We start from the raw sequence: 9,131 nt of genomic DNA on the forward strand, positions 1-9,131 counted from the left end.
TCTGTAGACTCGGGGTGGCTCACAACAATAACAAAGACAATGTAAGAACAAATCTAATAATTTAAAAAACACTAAAAAACCCATTATTAAAACATACCATGTATAAACTGTATAGGCCCGGGGGAGATGTCTCAGTTCCCCCATGCCTGATGGCAGAGATGGGTCTTAAGAACTTTACAAAAGGCAAGGAGGGTGGGGGCAGTTCTGATCTCCGGTGGGAGCTGGTTCCAGAGGGTCGGGGCCGCCACAGAGAAGGCTCTTCTCCTGGGTCCTGCCAAACGACATTGTTTAGTCGACGGGACCCGGAGAAGGCAAACTCTGTGGGACCTAACCGGTCGCTGGGATTTGTGCGGCAGGGGTGTCAACTTTTTTCCACCTTTGCTAAACCAGAGGCAGCCATGGCCAGCACATGATGCATCTGGCCCACGAGTTTAATATCCCTGACCTATGGACTCAATGGATGCCCGAGTCCTATTCCTGAGCAACCTTAACCGAATGTTCTCGCAGGATGAAAGCCAACTGATTAGCTCTCTGCGATGCTCTATTTATATGAAAAAGGAATGTGTAGATAAGAAAGAAAACTATAAAGAATTAGGACAAAAAAGAAGCTGATCTTAGTCCCATGCAACTTCATGCAAGTGTCCGCAGCCATAAGACTTTCAAATGGCTCCTCTGGTAGATCACTCCCAGCCAGGGTTACCAATGTCCAAAAGGGTTAAAAACTACTGAAACGTGTCCAAGTTTGCATAACACCGAATCGTAAACCATATGGGCAAAACTTTCGCAATATCAGGCTAGCACATGGATGGCTAGTTAATGAGTGTGTGAGTGAGGGGTGAGTCCCAAATTACCTCGCTGCTGGTTTGTTCCCTCCCATGCCACATGGGTGCACTACATGCATGCGCAGTAACAAAGAATCCAATTTTTTTTTAAAAAAAAATAAAGTTGAAAAAAATATTGTGACCGCATGCACAATGCCGGAACTCTGCTTCTGCACATAAAAATTGGAAAAAATTCCAAAAAAGATGGCAGTGCCCACGGACAGGCACTGACCGATCTGGTTCGATGACATCATTGTGATATCACCAGTGGGTCACTACCAGTTTGGGCAAACTGGTCCAAATCAGGAGGAACCCACCCCTGGTTGAGCTATCATTAACCCACAATACAGTGATCTCTCGATTATCGCGAGGGTTCCGTTCCAAGACCCCTCGCGATAATCGATTTTTCGGGATGTAGTGGTGCGGAAGTAAAAACACCATCTGCGCATGCGCGCCCCTTTTTCCATGGCCGCGCATGCGCAGATGGTGTTTTTACTTCCGCACCTGGGAAGACCCAGCAACTGAGGAGCCGCCTGCCTGCCCGCTTGTCCGCCGCTTTTCCGCTTGTCCGGCCGCCGCTTTTCTTGTCCGCCCGCCGCTTGTCCGCCGCTTGTCCGGCCGCCGCTTTTCTTGTCTGCCCGCCGCTTGTCCGCTTGTCCAGCCGCCGCTTGTCCGCCGCTTTTCCGCTTGTCCGCCGCTTTTCCGCTTGTCCGTCCGTGGCTTTTCTTGTCCGCCCGCCGCTTGTCCGCAGCTTGTCCGGCCGCCGCTTGTCCGCCGCTCTGGGAGTTGAAGACCCAGGGAAGGTTCCTTCGGCCTCCCAGCAGCTGATCTGCTTGGCAGCGCAGTAGCAGCGAGGAGCCGAAGATGGGGTTTCCCCGTTGCCCACGCAAAGGGGAAACCCCATCTTCAGCTCCTCGCTGCTATTGCGCTGCCGAGCAGATCAGCTGCTGGGAGGCCGAAGGAACCTTCCCTGGGTGCCGCCCGCCGCTCGAGAGCAAGAGGGGGAGAGATAGAGAAAGAGAGAGAAGGAAAGAAAGAGATGAGAGAGGGAGGAAGAGAGTGTGAGAGAGGAAGAAGCAAGATAGAGAAAGAGAGAGAGAAAGAAAGATGAGAAAGGAAGGGAGTGACGTCATCGGGTGGAAAAATCGTGATATAGCGTTTCGCAAAGATCGAGATCGCGAAACTCGGGGGATCACTGTAGTTTAAATAGAACTAGAATGCATGAGATAGAACAAATAAATAACCATTTATAACCCAGTTATAATTCCAATAAATCTCTCACCCCTAAAATGCCATTAATCCTCAATTACTTTTATTAGACTCATTTCCACCTATTCTCCAGGAACTCAAGAGAAAGCTTTCCCTGTTTAATTTTAATGCAAACTTAATTGAAGCCGGTCAATAATAGAGATCCCCAAGACATTTTACAGAGTTTAATAGTAATTTTCTCTGTCTAGAATCTCCAAGAATTGCTGCTCTTCGAAGTATCAAAGGATCACAATTTGCTGTATTTTTCCAAGATACATGGCTAAGGATTGGTTATAAGAATGTTTGCAGTGTAAACACAAGCTGCGTAAGGTTTTTTGCTCAAGCTCTAGTCTGAAAGACCTTCCAATTCCTCATCATTGATGGAGGCTCCAGGTCTTGATTCAATTCTAGAAATACCAGCCTCCTATAGCTCACTACACAGCAATGAAGTTGGCACCAACAGACCATAAGCCTATCTCTGGAAAACAATGTTTCAAAGCCCTTACCTTTGACATGATCAGAGCAAGGATGGGTTCCAATTTGCCTTCGCCAACAGTTCGCATCACAATGTTTTGTGCGCGTCTTCTTGTGCGATTTCACTTCCACGCATGCTCAGAAGGGAGATGCATTCCAACACACAGCTGAGGGGCGGATCAGCTGTGCTTCGAGTGAAGAAATAAAGGTAAATATTAACCCAGGGGCAGGCGGGAGGGCTTTTTTCAAAGCCCAGAATGAGGGGAAGCCATCCAAACACAGGAAAAACGTCCAAAAATTCAGGAAAAAAGATGGCGGTGAGCATAGACCGGCACAGACTCAACCGGATCTGTGACACCAAAATTACATCACCAACAAGTCGCTAATGATTCGGGCGATCTGGTCCGAACTGGGAGGAACCCACCCTGGATGAGATAGAAACAAGATTTTCAACAGGGATCATCACAAGCCAAATCCACTAAAATGCAAAGTCTACATAAGAGATAGCCATCCTATCCTTGGGCAACACTACCATTTAGGCAGAACATTATTAAACTTTGCAGACAGAAGAATTACAATCACCAGAAGAACAAGTGTCAATGTCAGGGTTTTCCCCAAGAAACTGCTTGCTCTTAATTATTTTTTTTATTTATTTATTTATTTATTTATTTTGTCCAATACACAATGAGGGTTTTAGTGTGTGTGTATATATATATATACACACACACACACACATAGTAAAATACATGATGAAGGTTATAGAGAAGATACTCATAGTAAAATATATCTAAGAAAGAATAGAAAAGAAGATATAGTAATAGAACATATCTATGAAAGAATAGAAGAAGAAATATAGGAATAGAAGAAAGGTATAGGAGATATAGGAGAGCAATAGGACAGGGGACAGAAGGCACTCTAGTGCACTTGTACTCACCCCTTACTGACCTCTTAGGAATCTGGATAGGTCAACTGTAGATAATCTAAGGGTAAAGTGTTGGGGATTTGGGGATGACACTATGGAGTCCGGTAATGAGTTTCACGCTTCGACAACTCGGTTACTGAAGTCATATTTTTTACAGTCAAGTTTGGAGTGGTTAATATTAAGTTTAAATCTGTTGTGTGCTCTTGTGTTGTTGTGGTTGAAGCTGAAGTAGTTGCCGACAGGCAGGACGTTGCAGCATATGATCTTGTGGGCAATACTTACATCATGTTTAAGGCGTCTTAGTTTTAAGCTTTTTAGGCCCAGGATTGAAAGTCTAGTCTCGTAGGGCATTCTATTTCAATTGGAGGAGTGAAGGGCTCTTCTGGTGAAGTATCTTTGGACATTTTCAAGGGTGTTAATGTCTGAGATGCGATCTGGGTTCCAAACAGATGAGCTGTATTCCAGGCCTGAACTGTTTCTGAGTGGTCTAACACATGGCAACTCCAAATCTCAACTAGCAAATGCTCTGTCCTACACATTGGGAAGAAGAATCTGAACTCCAAATATGAACTGAATAATCAAATTATCACAGATAATCCCCACTCGGTTAAAGACCTCGGTATACTAATAACAAAAGATTTAAGTGCCAAAGCCCACTGCAACAACTTAGCCAAGAAGGCTTCAAGAGTTGTAAACCTAATCCTACGTAGCTTCTGCTCTGGCAATCTCACAATCTCACACTTATTATATGTTTCTTCTGCCTAATTAAATCTCCACTCCATTCAAAGTATTTAATCACCTGGGATAAGTCTGATCGAGATTTAAAATTCCATTTAGGTGGACTGATCACAAGCTCTCAGCACTTCATTCATTGCTTATCAGCTGTCTGAGGATATAAGTAGGATTCTTCTTTTATTTTAAAGCACCAAAAGTTTCCTACCTTAATACTACTATAAGTTCCAGTTCTCTTTGATTTTCTACTGCCTGCCAAGCTTTTGTTGTTGTGTGCTTCACAAAGAGAGACTTCTACAATACAGATCTACCTTGTGGAAACAAATCAATTCAGGTCCAGCTGTGGTTATTACTGGATGGAGCATAGTAGTATTAAGAGCCAGCCATTGCTGAAGAAGTTTTCCAGAGATGTAGCAGATCTAGAAACTACTATCCAACTGCATTTTTTTTTTCTTTGCCTGGTTTAGTATAGCTACCAACTTCCCTACTCAGTCTAGATTCAGTAACCTAGGCCCCAATAAATTTCAGTTAGGTTCTCTAATGTATTTCACATGAGGCCATCATCAATACTCCCTAAGTAAATGAAGACAGGATTATTTGAATGAGCCACCGGTTTTGAATGAGTGCATTCATTTTCTGTACTAAATGGTGTTGTCTTGCGATTTTATATTTTTTGTTTCTTGCTGTGTGTTGCCCAGAATTCTCTGGAATTGAGATGCTATATAAGCAGTACAATAAATAGGTTCAGAAGGGCTAATTCGGAGCCTAGCTGCTTGGTTGTTAAATGCTAAATGGTGTGATTACACATAAACAGCTCTTAAAGGGTTGCACTTGCCTAAATGCTATCGGCCCACCTGATGGTATTGCCAAAGGTCAATAAAAGCTCTGAAATGGCTTAAAAGGTCTCCTCCTCTAATTGCATTCATTAGAGTTAATTCAATCTAAATGCAGGGGTGTCAAAATGGCAGACGGCAGACTGTATGCACTACACACAGGCCTTGTCCAAATGTCATATATATCATGTGACACAATCGAGTTTGACACCCCATCTAGAGGCATCACACTCACTCCCACTCTCACAGCCCCATTCAAATCACTTTCAACCCAACCATAAGGCATAACCAATTCTTTAGAATCATAGAGTCACAGGGCTGGAAGGGACCTTGGAGGTCTTCTTGGAGAACCTGAAGACCTCCATGGACCCTGCCAACCCTGGGTTTCCAAGAAGACCTCCAAGGTCCCTTCCAGCCCTGTGACTCTATGGATTTAAAATAACAGCAAAACTTTACTGGTTGCAAAATATAGTTCCTCTTTCTTACTCTCTCTCACACACACACAGTGATCCACACTTACCTAGATACATCCTTCTCAATTAGATGCCACCCAGTTTATTTATTTATTTACTTACTTACTTACTTACTTACTTACTTACTTACTTACTTACTTACTTACTTACTTACTTACTTATTTATTTGATTTTTATGCCGCCCTTCTCCTTAGACTCAGGGCGGCTTACAACATGTTAGCAATAGCACTTTTTAACAGAGTCAGCCTATTGCCCCCACAATCCGGGTCCACAATCCAGTTGCCACCAAATGCCACAGAAGCAGTGAAGGGCTGCACAAAATTTTACTACCACACTGTGGCCGTTGCTTATTTTGTGGGTGTGGCTTTTTGGCCATGTGACCAGGTAGGAGTGCCTTGATGATCATGTGACCGGGGGGTGGTTTAAAGGTCATGTGACTGACTTAAATGTGCTTGGAGAGGGGCGGCGTACAAATCTAATAAATTATTATTATTATTATTATTATTATTATTATTATTATTATTAATTAATTAATCAGCGGAGGATCTAAAATAGTTTTGGCTCATCACACAGAGGCCAGGAACAACTACCTACTTAAGGATTTCTGTCAAGATGTTCAGTATCTTCATCATACAAACAAATGAAGTCACACTTGTTTACCCAGGCATTTCAAAGGGTAACATCTGCTCTAGAACTAGGTACTTTAAAGATTGTCTATTTTTACGTTGTTTGTTTTTAGCCTGTCCTTTTCATACTTACTGCTTTTAAGCAATTTTGGTTTTATTGCCATGGTTTCCTTCTAGACTCCCCTCTGCTTTTTTGTATCTCTCTGGGCTCCTCTGGAAAGAAGAGTAGCATAGAAATTAATCGGAAATAGACTTTTTCATTGCCAGCTAATGCATCATCTCATGAGATAAAATGAGATGTAAAAGGATGGGCGTCTTTTGAGTCCTGCCCACCAAGCAGTTTAAAAGCATGAAAGTGTGAGTAGATTAATAGGTACCACTTTATTTATTTATTTATTTATTTATTTATTTATTTATTTATTTATTTGCTTACTTACTTACTTACTTACTTACTTATTTACTTATTTAATTATTTACTTATTTACTTATTTACTTATTTACTTATTCAGTTATTCAGTTATTCAGTTATTCAGTTATTCAATTATTCAATTATTCAATTATTCAATTATTCAATTATTCAATTATTCAATTATTCAATTATTCAATTATTTAATTAATTAATTGTTTGTTTGTTTGTTGATTTGTTGATTTGTTGGTTTGTTGGTTTGTTGGTTTGTTTGCTTGCTTGTTTGTTTATTTATTAGATTTGTATGCCGCCCCTCTCCGCAGATTCAGGGTGGCTCACAACAATAATAAAACAATGTGCAGAGAACAAATCTAATATTTAAAAATCTAAAAACCCATTATTTAAAAGAACATACAACACAAGCGTACCATGCATAAAACTATATAGGCCTGGGGGAGATGTCTCAATTCCCCCATGCCTGATGGGCAGAGGTGGGTTTTAAGGAGTTTGCGAAAGACTTGGAGGGTGGGGGCAATCCTAATCTCCGGGGGGAGCTGGTTCCAGAGGGTCGGGGCCACCACAGAGAAGGCTCTTCCCCTGGGTCCCACCAGATGACATTGTTTAGTCGATGGGACCTGGAGAAGACCAACTCTGTGGGACCTAACCGGTCGCTGGGATTCATGCAGTAATTTGAAGCTAAGAGCATTCCTTGTGCCACTTACTAAAGCAATAAATGATGAAGAGAAATCAGAATATTATAAAACATGGGATTATTGGTATAAATGGTTAGATAATAGATATATAGGTTAGGAATGATGACATTCAGGAAGGTATAAAAGTAAGAATGTAGTAAAAAAAAAGGTGTTAAGAAATGGTAAAAATGGAATCCTTGAATCAAAACACTATTATTGTACAATAGACACATTAGAAAGATGTAAGGATGAATTAATGGGCTAATATGTGTATATTATATGTAAATATATATGTTGAAAAGAGGGACAAATGAATGTGGGATAATTGTCTAAAAAGCAGATTGTAAAAATATTTTTTAATATAAAATGTTTAATAAAAATTGTTATTAAAAAAAGAGTATTCCAAGTGCCTTTGGTGTACAGTAGTCCCTCGCTATACCACGCTTCACCTACTGCGGCTTCACTTCATCGCGGGTTTCTGAGGAAGTCGATCAGCAGATTTAAACCGCCCGCCGAACTCGATCGGCAGAGTTTTTTTAAAAATATATATCTAAAATTGTAAATACTGTATTTAAATACTGTATCTAAAATAAATACTGTGTTGGAAGGGTTTATAAACACTTAAAACAATGAAAACTTACCAAACAATTACAATATAAATATTTAAATAAGTACTATCAGTCGATAAATTCCCCATCGCGGATTTCACCTATCGCGGCCAGGTCTGGAACGTAACACCAGCGATAGGTGAGGGACTAGAAATCATATTTGGACAACAATGACTCCCTTGGCCAAGAAAGAGAGATGAGCACCTTGCCCAAAGTGCCTTTGTGTTTGAAACCATGGTACCTGATTAGCCCCAGACAGGGACATTTTCAGTTGATGTACCTGTTGTATCTTTGATGAATCTTTGGAATTATTTTCCATGGGATGCAGCTGGTCTGGGCCCATCACCCACCCCCACTTCCCTTTAGAAACTGCTTAAAATCTGGTTATTTTCCCAAACTTTGGGACTCCCATGAATAAATTCCCACCAGGGGAGAATATGAATGTGAGCTAAGTCACATATTGCTCTTTATTGTTTTTTGTCATTTTTATCCTAATGGGGGGGGGGGGCTTTTGGGTAAGCTGCTCAGATGTGTGTTATTTGACTAGGGTGACCATCATTGATTTAAAAAGAAAAGTTAACGATTACCAGTACTCTGAAGTTACTCCTGAATTATGTTTTAAAACCAACCCTTGAACAATATATGTCTTTCAAGCCAACCCATCATTTCCGGATCTAGTAAGCAAAATGAAATTGCCTGTGTGGATGTAGTTCATACAGTAGAATTTAAAAAAATAAAAAAAAGAGTTATGTGTGTTAAATGTGTTAAGGCATTATTTTCAGAGACTGGAATCACCTTCATCAGATCCACAAAGAAGTGTAAGTCACAAAAATATGTGCTATTATTTATTAGTTTATAGTAATCAGAAATGTGTTGTTTTGGCTACAGCAGACTAACAAGGTCACTTCTCTCTGAAATTTTAACTTCAGCTGTGCTGCAATGCAGATTAGCTTTAACAAATCACACTACCACAGTCTTCCAACACAATACCAGACTCCTAGCTGAATATATCAAAAATGTGTTGGCTACACAGGAATAAAACAGACCAAACAGTTTAACCCTTGGCAGCCAAAAACATCAATGCTAAAAGATTCGCTGTACATTTGGTTAGTAACAGAATCTTCTTTGGCAACATTTAAATTATTTTAGCTGGTCTAAGAAACCAAGCAGGGTTTTCCACGATTATTTGGGTGGTCCAAAGCAGTAGTTTTACTGGAAGGCTGAAACACAGTCCCAAAAAAGACATGGTAAACATTTTTGTATCATCAAAGAAAACTTCATGGGCGTGCTAATCTA

Source organism: Erythrolamprus reginae, chromosome 2 (assembly GCF_031021105.1).
Source record: "Erythrolamprus reginae isolate rEryReg1 chromosome 2, rEryReg1.hap1, whole genome shotgun sequence".
Classification (NCBI taxonomy): Eukaryota; Metazoa; Chordata; class Lepidosauria; order Squamata; family Dipsadidae; genus Erythrolamprus; species Erythrolamprus reginae.